General features: G+C 39.8%; 1 long non-coding RNA gene across 3 annotated transcripts; it reads left to right on the forward strand.

Moving 5' to 3' along the window:
- The first annotated feature begins 3,154 nt into the window (after positions 1-3,154).
- LOC125690293 (uncharacterized) lies at positions 3,155-13,632 on the forward strand. 3 transcript variants are annotated; one of them, XR_007375589.1, is made up of 6 exons: positions 3,166-3,204; positions 5,653-5,847; positions 6,245-6,487; positions 9,474-9,522; positions 10,874-11,013; positions 11,608-13,632. It is a non-coding gene; the product is annotated as an uncharacterized LOC125690293 (long non-coding RNA). The 3 variants fall into 3 exon arrangements; XR_007375591.1 differs by having other exon boundaries at positions 3,169-3,204; positions 5,745-5,847; XR_007375590.1 differs by lacking the exon at positions 5,653-5,847 and having other exon boundaries at positions 3,155-3,204.
- The last annotated feature ends 203 nt before the right edge of the window (positions 13,633-13,835 follow it).

A 13,835-nucleotide genomic window follows, 5' to 3' on the forward strand; every position in this document is an offset into this window, starting at 1 on the left:
TATTTCCAGGAGGTTTAGTAGATAAAGCTGACTCATCCTCAAACATGTTTGCTTTGCAGGAGGAGCCATGTATTATCTTGAGATGAATTTGGGAGTACATCTTAAGTTCAATGTATTTATAAATAACATTGAAAATACGGTGAGCGGTGAAGTATAAAGTTTGCTGATACTACAGAGTTATTTAGTGTAATAGGGAGAGAAGAGATTAGAGGAGTGCCCACATTAGCCTTTTAGTTTTTGTCAAGAATGTGCTTTTGAAGCAAATTTTATGATCCTCAATTACTGGGCTGTACATGTGTTGTCAGGAAGTCTCTGAGTGCACAATCTAGATTGCAGTTTAGAAGAAACTAAGCTGGAAGATACACTCTGACTACTAATTAGTTTTCTATCCACATGCTCAAGTTAGTTTCAAGTATTCTCCCAGACATACACCTCAAAATGCATGTATATGGATGTTGGATTCACAGCATTATCTGCTTCTCTCTATAATTGTTTCGTTCTGAGTTCTTACTGAGCTGTACCACTTAGTAATGCACATATATTGTAGGGAGAGTTCTGGAGGATTATTACAAGACTGAACAACACAACAAAATTGAAGTTCAGTTCAGATAAATACAGATCAATGTGCTAAATGAAGATGGAGAGCCACTCCAGTGTAAAGTGATGGACTCTCAGCAAGATCTTGGGGATATGTTAGGTCTATGAAAAATCAACTGTGTGATTCTTGTACCTCAAAATAGATAATCAAATCTTTCTGTACAAAGAATGGCTGAGCAGCCTCAGAAAACAGACAAAAAAGATCCATAGCATCCTGACATGGCTGACACAGAAAAGAAGGATAGGTGCTGTCTCTTCATTGTCTTAAGAGCTGTCGGTCAACAGATGGAACTAGTAGGAGCCCAGTTCAATACAAAAGGTGCTGATTCTTTACCTATTGGAAGAGCACAGATGTATGTTGTAGGCACTAAGTATTTTTTCTTCTCTTGGTATTTGCTTGTCCCTACTGCTAGGAGCAGACATCTAAAACAGTTGTATCCCCAAGCTGACAAAAAAGTAGAAAAATGTAGATGAAAGTGAAAGGAAATGTGGACCTAAAAAAACATCCAAGTCACTATATTTTAACCTTTATTTGTAAAATCAAAATCTCTGTCTTCTCAGCAAGGTCAGTAACAAAATACAACTGGAGTAAGAATCCCGGTGACTTATTCCACATTTGTCATCTTATTCCATTTTTTTCATCTTAAGCATCCCATGTTTTACTTAAAGTTCTTTATAACTATGTATTGTTGGTTGACTGCTGCGAGTCAGCAAAAGTAAAGGTAATTTTTAAGGCAGTAAACCTTTCAGAGGGATGTTTGCCAGCCTATATTCCAAGTTCAAGAAAGCCTATTGTTAGTAGATGCTTAAATCACTGTATAGGATTTTTCTCACCTTCACTGGAGTGCTTTCAGGATATCTTAGTTTGAAAATGATTCACTCAGAGGCTGAAAGGGTGATCTATTTCTTTTCAGTTTGGGTCCCTGAACACAGCTGTTGAGTAATAGTCAGCTTCAAGAATAGCTGTCAGTCTTTCAGGCTGAAGTTGGAGCTGGAGGAGATCAGAAAACAAGAAAAATCTGTATAACTTAAAGCAAGACAGAATGACACTTAAAGACACTTTCCCCAGAGCAAAGCCAAGTCCTTTCCTAAGCACTGTTCTGGTTACACTGGCAGGGTTTGACTTGGGGGGACATGTCAGGCAGGAAATGATAAAAGAATTAATATAATTGGAAGATGCAGTTTGCAGGAAGCAAAGAATTGAGCACGCTAGTTGCCGTTTAGTGTGCGCTTGCTGGAAACACCAGTTGTCGTCTTGTTTCTGCACTGCACTGTTCTTTCTGCTGCTTTCTGCAGTTTTGAATATATGCTCCCTGGCCTTGGAATTAATGTACTAGCTGAGGCATGGAAGCTCTTAAAAGCAGAGTACCTCACACAACTGCTGCAGCATACATAATTCTCCTGGTTCAAACCATCCTAATAGGAGACAACCAAGCTTAATAGAGTTACCCCAGGGAAGAATTAGGCCCATAAAGCCTACCAAGATCTCATGGTCCATCAAACATGGCCTTATAAACCCAAAAGATAAAAATCCACCTATATTTTATCTTCTCTTTTTAAGTCTCATAATATAAGTAGCTGTCATTTTCCAGCTGCCTATTCAGTTGATTTACACTAGCTGCATTGATGACTTTAGTCTTTTGCTCCTGTTGTGTGAGGGAATTGGCCTGAGATGCTTACTGTCTTCTCACTGCTTTAACAACTTCAACACCTTAAGGTATGTGCAAGGGCTTTGCAAGGAGTCTAGCATTCCATTTGCTCCCAGCTGAGTGTCCCCTTCTCAGCAGCTTGAACAACCCTAGTACTCATTACATGGCTGCAGTCGGAAGGATTTAGAGGGATCCTGAGTGGAGAACTTGGGACTCTGGCAGCTGTGAATAAGACCAACAGCGGAGTGAAACTGCAGTGATTGTAGGAGTATTGACTATGGGATCTGCGTGATTCTGCATGGTTACTTGATCAGGTTTGGGGACCTCAATACAGAAAGGACACTGTGGTGCAGGTCCAAAGAAGGGCAACAAGGCTTGTTAAGGGCTTGGAGAATATGCCCTATGAGGAGTGACTGAAGGAACTGGGGCTGTTTAGCTTGGGGAAGAGGAGGCTGAGGGGAGACCTTATTGCCGTCTTCAAATATCTGAAAGGTGATTGCAGGGAGAGCAGGGCTGGTCTCTTCTCACTGGTGACAGCTGACAGGACGAGGGGAAATGGTGTCAAGTTGCGCCAGGGAACATTCAGGTTGGATATCAGGAAACACTTCTTTACAAAAGGGTTGTTAAGCACTGGAATATGATCCCTAGGGAGGTGGTTGAGTCACCATCCCTGGATGCGTTTAAAAACTGTTTGGATGGTGCTCAGGGACCGGTGGTCCATGGTGTGGTAGTGTATGGAAACTGCTGAGTCACAGCCTGAACCTCTGATTGATCACCTGAGGCGAGCCATGAGTCAGCCAGAGGAGCACAGGTGAAGGCAATTCACCTGTGCTGCAGGAAGGGGTGGAGCCAGGCTGCACCCCTCCTAGATCTATTTAAGAGCTGGCTACCAGTGGGGAAGGATCTCTTCTGGAGATCCCTTCTTCTGGTGCTTTCTGTAGGTGAGCCCAGCGTACAGGTAAGCCTTCCATTTATTCCCTTTATTATCCTAGTCTACTTTGCCTAACTCTCTTGTTCTTCTGTGATTATAACATCTTAATATCCATTGATTATACAGGTAGGTTGTTAGAGTTAGGGTAGTCTGGTTAGGTTGTGGTTGGACTTGATGGTCTTTAAGATCTTTTCCAAATTGAGCAATTTTATGATTCTTTGATTCTATGATTCTGTACTGGGCTTATGTGGTAAGGCTTTAGTAGTGGGGGGCTGCAGGAGTGCCCTCTCTGAGCAGAGCCCAGTAGCCCACAGTGGGGCAGGAGGGCTGGGGGACCTGATGCACGTGGGGCTCTGTGTTGGAGCAGTTCCTGAAGGGTGGGCCCTATGGGACGGAGCTGTATTGGAGCAGTGCTTGGAGAGCTGAGGCCCATAGGAAGCTCTCATGGAGTCAGTTCAGGAAGAATCCCATGCTGGAGTGGCGGAAGGAAGTAATCATGAAGGAGCAGCAGAATTCAAGCATTATGGGCTGGCCACAGTCCTCACTCCCCTGTACTGTTTGGTGGGAAGAAACAGAGGAGGGTGGATGGGAAGAAGGTGGTTTTAGGTTCCTTTTAGTTCTTACTGCTCTTGACCTTTATTGTAGGCAATAAATTATATTAATTCCCCTATGCTGAGTTTGTTTTGCCCTTGACTGTAATTAGTGAGTGATCCACCTGTCTTTATCTCTACTCTTGAGATGTTTTTCATCCTGTTTTCTCTTCCTGTCCTTTTGAGGATGAGGATTAAGAGAGTGGTGTAGTGGAGCTTATCTGCCTGTCATTGTGAAAATACTACATATTCTAGACTAAGAATTTTATACCTGGTAAGGGATGATAATTTCTACCTGTTGAAATGGAAATTAAAGGAAGCAAGCTTAGAATCTCAGTCTTACTCAACTTTAAAGAATAATGTTGAAAAATCCACTACTGATAATTTTTTCTGAAGTGACTATGAATTTTGTGGGTGTATTTTTGCTTTTATATGATCTTCTTAATTAAATTCTTCTTCAGGGCTTGTGGCATACTAAAATCCACAAAAATGTTCACATAATAAAATGTAAAAAAAAAAAAAATGCACGTATGCATATACACACCAGAATGGAAATTCAGAAGTTCTAGTACGGGTATCTGTGATGCTCTGAGGAGTACAAAGATGGCAACAGCTCTATATTCGTTCATTTCAACAGTGAAAATATCCAATCATCACCGCAGAGAATTAGCTGGACCTTTATTCAGTCCTGCAATGATGGACTTCAGTGAGAGCCTGCACTTGTGTGAAAGCTAACAGCTAAACTCTGGGAACATATTTTATAGCAGATGACCTGGGGTCTGACTAATCCTCTCCTTCTCTTTTCACGTCTGCCCTGTAAATTCTAATAGTCAATAAATCACTTAACTACTAGATATGACTTGAAACTGTACTGTATCGCCACATCAAGGGCACTGGAGAAGTCTGCTTTTTCAATGCTCAGAGAAATCTGCAGAGAAATAGAGGCCCAATAAAATCTTGCAGCGGGTTCTGAGATCATGGTCATGGCTAAGCAATGGCCAGCAGCTCCCATGGGATGGGTCAAGGCCAGGCCAGGCTGTCCTGAAGGGCATCTATGCATGCCTCCCCACTGCCTTAGAGCGACTGAGCTGCTCTCATCTGTACACTTTGAGAGCTGGCCCCAAAATAATCCTCCAAGCAGGATGCCCTCAAGGCTCTGAAAATAGTGTGGTCTGTTCTTATGGTCTTGAGGAGGTAGTTTGCTTCAGCAGATGCAAGTTTGGATATTGTATTAGTACTCACGTGAAGTGCTCTTCTGATGTACTGGGGTAAATGCAAAGATTGTCTGAATTCATGATCTAACACTAAAACTTCTGCTCAGTTTTCTGGTGGAAAATGGTGCCTAAGGAAAACATCTAAGTATGTAAAACTGGTCTTCTAGTTAAGGTTGCTAACAACTCCAAATTGATATCTGTCTACATAGCTGTATGAATTTATGGCAAGAATGTGTGGTACCATTATGATAAATGAATATTGATGTCTGTAGTATATATAGAGACAAATTGAGCTCTAATGATTTCCTAATAAAGTAATTTGTTCATAGATCACAAGGGGATACAAGCAAAAAATATTTAATGGCAAGGCCAAGGTAATTATTTTTCAGCATCTAATTACACTTATATAACTAATTTGGACTACATTTGCTGAACTCAATGGCAATATAGAATGTCCCACCAGGGTTCACATTTGTCATTAAAAGCCAATTCCTGGACTTTGACAAGAGGGCAGGGCAGCTCCTGAGAGGTAATTTAATATAATTAGGAGGCTATTATGTTTACTATCTGCACATTGTTCTTGCTTTATATTAAATCTGACAACTAGAGAAGGTAAAGGAACATTTTTCCCAAAATTAGCCTTGTCATCTCAGATCAAACTCTGCCTGCAGTTTATCTCTTCCCATCTCTAAATTGGAGCTAATGAGAAGGAAGAAGCCCGTGCAGAAGTCGCAATAACAGAGCGTACTTCATGTTGTGACAGATCCAAAGAGAGTTGAGAGAAGAGATCCAAAGAGAGCCACTGTGCTCATGCAGTTTGAGCAATGTTGGGTTTGTCCACTTTCTGCTCCAAACTAGAACATCAGGTTGGTAATGTTAACAACTTTTTCATTCTTCCTTACTGCAATGCTTTGAGGGAGGAGAGAAGTGAAGGAGAAAGCAGATATGATGCAGAGTGGAAGAGAATAGAATGTTTCTTTGGAGTAGAACTTCATCAGGGCAAGATGAACAGCAGGAAATGGGGAAATTCAAAATGGGTAAATGGCATTCAGCAAAGGGATTTTCAACAGAAATTCATGTAGTGTTTCACAACATCTTGGATACATAAGAATTTCTGGAAGCCAATGCAGTAAGATTCCCAGGGGCCAAGTAAGAACATTGACAAAGGAGATAAAAAGAGTGACGTCTTGTGGGAATTTATTTAAATGAAAAGATTTCTTCAGTAAAAGATCTGCTTGTTGTGTTCTTCCTTCTACTCTTTAGGGATCTATTCCCCACAAGGCTTGCTGGTCCTTTTATTCTAAGGAGATCTACTCTGTATAGGAACAGATCCAGGCTCCTGCTGTGAAAAGAAGCACTTGGCATTTTCCTCCAGGAATGACATCCTACTGTGGATGGTCTGCAAGTCTTCCCTATGCTGCTGCTTTTCCTCTGAGAATCATATTGCAGCTGCTGGCAAGGAGAATAACAAGCTGTTTTTCTTGTGCAATTCAACCAGTCCTTTTGGTGAGTGGGTGAACAGACCAGCTTGGTTTGGCTGTGGGCTTTTTCACTTTCCACATTCTGCTGGGAGCTGGTCCCACACTGCACCTGGTTGCAGGTATAGAGCAGATCTTCCTCCCAGTAGTTTGCATCTTTCTCTCTTTCTTCTCCTCTTCTCACAAACACTGGCTCATTTCTTCATTCCTGCACAACTTTCAAGGTAGTTTCTGAGCTGTTCCTTGTCCATGATGAAATTTAGCTCCATCCCCCCACATCAGTCTTGCTTCCAAAAATTACCTTCATGAAGATTATCCAAGGCAATACAGTCAGCACTGTGAATCAAGAATCTGATTTCTAATTTACCTAGATTTTTAAATCCCTTATTTCTATTACTCAGTTCAGCATAATAAGTATGGTGTATTAACAATGAAGGATAATGTGAGCTACATATTAAAAGGAAAGGCTTTTGTACTCCCTATACAACTGGTGCCGCAACGCTGTATAAAGGACATTGTCACCCTGTGACACATTTTATCCTGTAATACTATTAAAAAGAGTATCAAAATACATTATTTGCTTTTCCAGTTGCAGTCATATAAATTAAAGATGCCTGGAAGCAGCTTACATTCATATCTAGCAGCTGTGAAAAATGATCTGATTTTGATTGCAAATAGTATAACAACCTCCATTGTGGCATAACTCTTTATTTGCTGTCATTCTCTGGCCTCAACTTTTGTCAGCTACAAATACCAGCAACCAGTTTCTCTTTACCACCTTGATTCTATCCACAAAATCAGAACATTCTGCTTTGGTTTCCTGTATTTTCAATAGTTTTGGATCTGCTCATTTAAAAGGGACATGGAACTGACAGCCCTTACTATTAACATTTCCTTAAATGCGTGAATGATGTCATTCCTTCTGTCTTCAGTGACACACTTCACAGTCCTTATTTGCAGTGTGACTAGATACATAGTCATGTGACAAGTCTGCTAGGGTTTTTTTTTTTAAGTGAGGTAACCATCTTAGCAAGTGAGCTAAAAAGAATTTTTTTCCTGAGGTTAATTAGACTGTCTGCTCAGGTTTTTGTTTTAATTGTTTTTGCATGGTTTTTTTTTTCTGTGAATAGCAGGCATAAACTCACCTATGTCTCAAAATTCTCCAGTTGAAAAGATTAAAATCTATGACATCTTATTGATATGAAATCTGAGTAACCATAGGAGGCATCTCAAAATTAAAAACAGACGAACAATCCCAGAATCTATGAGAAGTACAATATTTCAGTCATCGTTAAAATGTTGTGTCAGAGACTAAAATATATCTCCCTGTGGGAAGATCTGGATGATTTAGTTTTGCATCTGTTATCAGACTTCTTAAAATTATGGTTTATTTGTCACATAAAATAAGAATTTCCTATTTAATTTTAATTTTGAAAGTGTCTTTACTGGCTATTTTTGCTTAGTATACCACAGACTTGCACTACAAATCATGTTCAGTCTTTCATTCAGGATGAATTCAATTGCTCCTGCCCTGTCCTGCTCACAAAATTGATGGTACCTGCAATGGCTCTTTTGTTTTATCACATGGATTTAGTAGCAGACTGGAAGATGGCTGCTCCATGTGATGGCAACTTCCAAAGTGTTGACATTTGTCTTTATTTCATGTTGGTCATTAGAACTAGGTAGTCAGTCTGCGTAATGGGTAACTTAAATATGAGGCTGCAAGCAAAATACGAGCCTGCAGCTAGCCACTTAATCTTACATGTTAAACCACCTTTGCCTCTGGACTGAACCACCTTTCACTACTCATCTTCTTACAGGCCTCTCTCTTCCCCTCTGCTCACAGAGGCAGCATCAGGCTAGCAGCCACTGTTTTCACACTGCAGCTGCAGGGTGGCAGGACTGACATGCACTGTGGGCAGAAATCAGTTAACTCTCCTTCTCTTGAGCCCTTTTCTCTGTCACTGACAAACCCTGGGAATGAGTATGCATTGTTGGCTCCCAGATGTATCTTAAAAGCAGACAAACCAAAAGGCTAAGACACGCTGCTCATAGCTCAACTGATGTAAATCAGTGTGCACTGATTTACAGCAGCTGGGGATTTGGTTCAGGAAGGCAAGCAGTCATTGATGGCATTGTGGAGGTGAAACTGCAGGCTGAGCGAGGCCCACCACATTTATTCTGTACAATTTTGGGATGTGAACACTGCTCTCCTCAGAGAGAAGCATCCTGGTCAGCCAGATGCAAGTGCTGCCTGGAATTCATCAGCATCTGAGAGCTTACAGCCCCATACTTTAGTGCTGTAAATCAAAGGTGTGCACAGTAATGTTGAAGAACATTGCATGTGTCAATTCATTAGTCAATGGAGTGGGAACGATCAGCATATCAGTCATGAAGATATATGAAGTCTGCCTCTTAATGATGTTAGCTCGTAGGCAGATTGTGATGGAACCTTTGTGGCCTGATGACTGTGTTTAATATGTGTAATCCATACCTCAATAAATCTGTGGCTGGCAAGAGAGCACAGTCACTTTGTTCAGTTTATGGAAAGAACACCAAAGCACCGTGGGCAGCATTAACATTCAACAACATTCGGCCCAAATATAGAAACTCTCTTTATTGGAACTAAATTTAAAAAAAAAAAAATAGTAATTACCCAATTAAAATTGCTGCTTCTCAGGACAGTGCACACACACATCAGATTCCGTTCATGTTGTAGTCATGTCAATGGCCATAGGATTTGGGTGTTCCACTGCTGTATGCAGCATTAATCAGCCTGGAGTTCATCACTGGTTAAGGTGCAGCAGCTCAGAGTGCAGGCAGGGACTGACTTGCATTAAAAATATCATGCTGACACACTGCTGAACAGAAAAACAAACAAACAAAAATTGACACACAATATAAATATAAAACATTGGTCATGCTTGCAATGTACGCTAGGAAAAATATCGAAAGGAAAAGAGTTGGCAGCAAATTTACTTATTCATAATTAACTGTTCTTTAAAATTCTACAGATGCTTTCATGGGCCAGATCTACAAATGCAATGAATGGACTCTGCCAAGGTAAATGAAACGGCACCAGCATGTACCAACAGAAGGCATGGCCCTACTCAGTGCTCTCTTTCTGCTATGGTTTGTTGTTGCAATAATACTATGGGAAGCTCTCTTACCTTTGCTTCACTCTGTTCCCACATTTAAAAAAAAAAAAAAAAAGTGGGAATCTCATCCCAGCTTTTAGAGGACATCAGTTTTCAGGAACAGCTCTCTGATAAAGCAGCAGTAGCAGGTGGCAGCAGAGTACCCACCCACACAAGCTATCTTCAGGGACTGGAGAGCCAAACTAATTACACTGCAGCTAGGACAGCAGCAGCACGTAGAAGAGTTAGACCGGATGGGAAAATGAATTGTGAGAGTTCTTTTATTCTCTGTATCATAAATGGTGAACCATGGCTCTGCTTCACAATCAAACAGCAGTGAAATAACTGGAATATGTGGGTCTTTGAATGAACAGTGCATTGAGGTTGACAGAGGAAACCATACACTTCAGAGGACACGTTGTAAATTTCTAGTAGTTTGAGAAAACTGCATGGCATTTGGTTCACATTTACAAGAATTTTTCACATACTTACAGATGAGAGGGTTGTTTTTTTTTTTTTAATAAACAAAGATGAAAGCAGTCAGGCACCAGAACGACTGGTGCCCTACAGAGTACTGGCTTAATCCTGCCTCAGGACACACACTGATCCTGAGAGATTATTTTTTGGATGAACTGCAGAAGATGTTGAAATATTTCTGTGAATATGAGGTAAGCAGACACTGAACTTCACAGCATACGCAAACTGCAGATAAAGGTACAGGGACTTAGCTGACAGCACTGAAACAAGCTTATCAGCTTCTGAAGGTGTTAGCTGTGATTTTAAATACTGCCATGTGTGTGACATGGAACAGTACTGTAGAATCTGGATAAGAAACTCAGTAACAAAACATGTTTGTAGAACAGTGTGAATTTTCTTTTTTAATTAATCTTATGTGTCTTATATGACTTTGAAATACAATTATTTTTCATATGTATATTTATATATTATTCATGACAGAGAAAAATGAAACCCCAAACTTCTCAAATGTTTAGCAGCATGTATAGAAAGCTAATTCCCCCCTAGAAAAAAAAATACCTGCTGCTTTCAATGTTTTTGCCTGGCAATTGCAGTCTATGACGCTTATCTTTCATTTCCTGCTCTAAGCTGCTGACTGGATTATGTCCATCCAGTGTTTGACACATTTCCCCTTACAAGTATTTACCTTTATTTAGGTGGCATTATTCCTTTAAACCATATGTATCTCAGTCTGACGAATTAAATTTGCAGCTAAATTTATGTCTACTTCATGTCACAGCAGTCTTTCTCATCCCTTCCAGAGAAGGGTGCCTCCCCCTGATTTCACGTGCATTCCTCAAGGTGAGCTGAATAGAAAGCAGCTGATCAGATTGGAGGACTTCGTGCAGCTGATATTCATTTGGAGCTGGACAAGGAGGTTTCATTCTTGCAGAACACTGAGGTATAGACAAAAAAGAGTCTCATACCTACCATTTTGAGAAGAGAAAGAAAGGGAGAAAGCTTAAACTAAAATCTTCCTTCCTCTGCAACAGAGGAGACACTTAGTTTCCATGCAGAAATGAAGGCAATGATTTGCTTAGGCTTATCTGTCATTTTCTGAATCTTTATTATGACACTGCTGCTGTTTGAAGCAGATATTTCTTTGCAAAATCCATGCCATTTTATATCATAAGAACACAACCATTCTATGTCAGAGCAAAAACTGATCTATACCACTATCCTGGTGTGACAGAGCTGGACACTAAAAAAAAAAAAGTTTTAGAGCATACAGTAATACTTATTACCTCAATCTCCGGTGATTTGCAGCTCAGAGACTTCCTTGACCGCTGTTTTATACTTGCATTTAATGCTTATTGGTCAAGAGTTTTTTACCTCCTGACTTTATTTAGTGCTAGGCATGGCAGCACTGTGTTTGGCATGCTGACCATACCATGTCAATGATTTCCATAGCTCGATGCATCTTCTTTCGTTTGAACCTGAAATGGGCTGTTTCATTCTTTGCTTGTTTAATGCCTCCAGACTCATTTTTTTTCAGAGTACTCCAGATAACTGAATCAGTGAAGCTTTTTGGAAAGGACAGTGAAGTACCTCATGGAAAGTCTCAGGGACACAGAAGGTTTGAGTACAGGGAAGACGAACCAAGGGCTCTCGTAAGGCAGGGTATCCCCAAGTAATAAGTATTGCAGTTGAGGAACAAGGACCTTGCACAGAATAATAGAGAGACCAAATCCCATGAATTCCATGTCTGCACCAAGTATTCAAGTATAGTGAATGCTGGGGAGAAGGGAATTTGTCCAGGGCTGTAACAAATGGTGACAGCATTTGGAAGACTTCCAAGAGAAATGCAAGTACAGGATAATATATACTTATTTAAGATGTACTCCCAGTTCAGGTTTTGGGCAAACCTCTTTTTGCTGCAGGTGCATGGTCGGTGATCAGAAAGTTAATGCAGCAAAGCACCTCTTATTATCTTTGGCTCTCTTATTCTAACTGGCTGTCATTCAGAGAATAGGAAGCTTAACACTGCATGGAGAATTGTCCTCTCCACCTGTCAGTGATTCATTTCACACATTCAGTCACTAGGGACTCTGTAAGAGATTCTGGTTGTTTTTCTATCCTGTCTCAAACTAGGACTTACCGTCTGTATTTTGTACTCGCTTCCAAATTAATGCTCATAGTCTGTGGGAGATAAAATCTTTATTACTTTTCTACTGTTTTAATAATGCTTTGGAACCGAAGATATTTACATTTGTTGTGTTTGAACCAAATAATTTATAGATTTAATTTTTTAATACATGTTATTAATCATATTAACACAAATAATCTTCAAGCAAGGTACGTACTTTTTCTATAATGCCTAATGGAGGAAAAAAAAACATAGTTTTTTTATACCCTCTCCCCAGTGGTGGTATACGCACAGATTTCTTGTTTTTTTGACTGGCTAACCAAAGGTAGGACTAAGGATTAAACCAATGATGTTACTTCTTTTGCCCACATGATGGACAACACTTTATAACAACACTTTCTCTGAGAAATCTTAGAGTGAGAAGAACATCTTTGTTGACCTTGGTACAACTGAGATCCTCAGGAAATCTCAGTTCTGAGAAAACAGGAGGTCTCCAAGCTGCAGGTAAACTTTTTTTTTTTAATGTTGTTTCCAACCCCTCCTATTCAAGTTTCCTGTGTTGATCAGAGGCTTTACTTAATTTTTTTTTAACGGGATTTGTAAAAGAGCAAGATATTTGGGAATAAAGGTAAGAAGAGAAAGGTGGCTGAGATCCAAAATGAAAAGAACAATGTTATTGGTGAGAAAGTAGCTGGAAAAGAAGAAAAAGTAATTCACTGTCTAATTGAGAGAATTAGACAGTATCTAAGTGAGAGAAGGAGGGAATAGGAATTTGAATGGGGAAACATCTAAAAGATTTGAGGAAGGAGAAATGGAGGTGATAAGGTGTTATGGACCCAGTATACTGGAAGTGGATTTATTGGTGCACTAGCAGGGACTCGAATGAATAAAGCATTGAAGAGAAATGAGAAGGGGAATAGGGCAGAAAAGGACAGAGAATAGTCTTTAAATAAGAGAAAGTCTGTCTTTGAAGTAATAGGGAAGAAAAGCAAGGAAACAAATATTGAGGAAAGGCTGCTGGAAAATGTAGAAATTCAGAGACTGGCATTTTACCCAGAGCCTGAGTTTGATAAGAATGGAGATGATACATGATGCCACATAAAAGCCAAAACCCCATAAATGTTTAAGGATCAGCACCCTAAAAGAAAGAGCTTAGGTCAGTGTGCCACAGGCACTGCTCTAGAGAAGAGAGTTAACTAATAACTTAAATATCTGTCCATAATATGTGTAAAAAAACACTGTTCTATCATGGGGAATTTCCATCTGAGTATCTTGTACCGCTAGTCTCATGCTGCCAGTAATAAAATGTCCTTGGAATTTTTAAATGTTACAGATGACAGTTTCTTAAATCAAAATGTGCTGTATCCAGCTCTGGGGACTTCTGTATTAGACTATATCTTGACAGACAAAGAGAGATTCATTAGTAGACCAAGTTTGGAGGTAAGTTCAAAGCAAAGTGTTTACTAACGTGTTAACATTTGCTACAGGAAAATAGAACAAATTTTGTACTGGTAATATAAACATTTGAATTTTCAGCTTTAAAAAAAAAAAGATGAAATTAAATTGAGACTCACATATAGTTCATAAACATGTGAATATTAACTGGAAATATTCAAGAACGTTCTAGAAAAAACACA

This window comes from Lagopus muta, chromosome 3 (genome assembly GCF_023343835.1).
Source record: "Lagopus muta isolate bLagMut1 chromosome 3, bLagMut1 primary, whole genome shotgun sequence".
NCBI classification, from domain to species: domain Eukaryota; kingdom Metazoa; phylum Chordata; class Aves; order Galliformes; family Phasianidae; genus Lagopus; species Lagopus muta.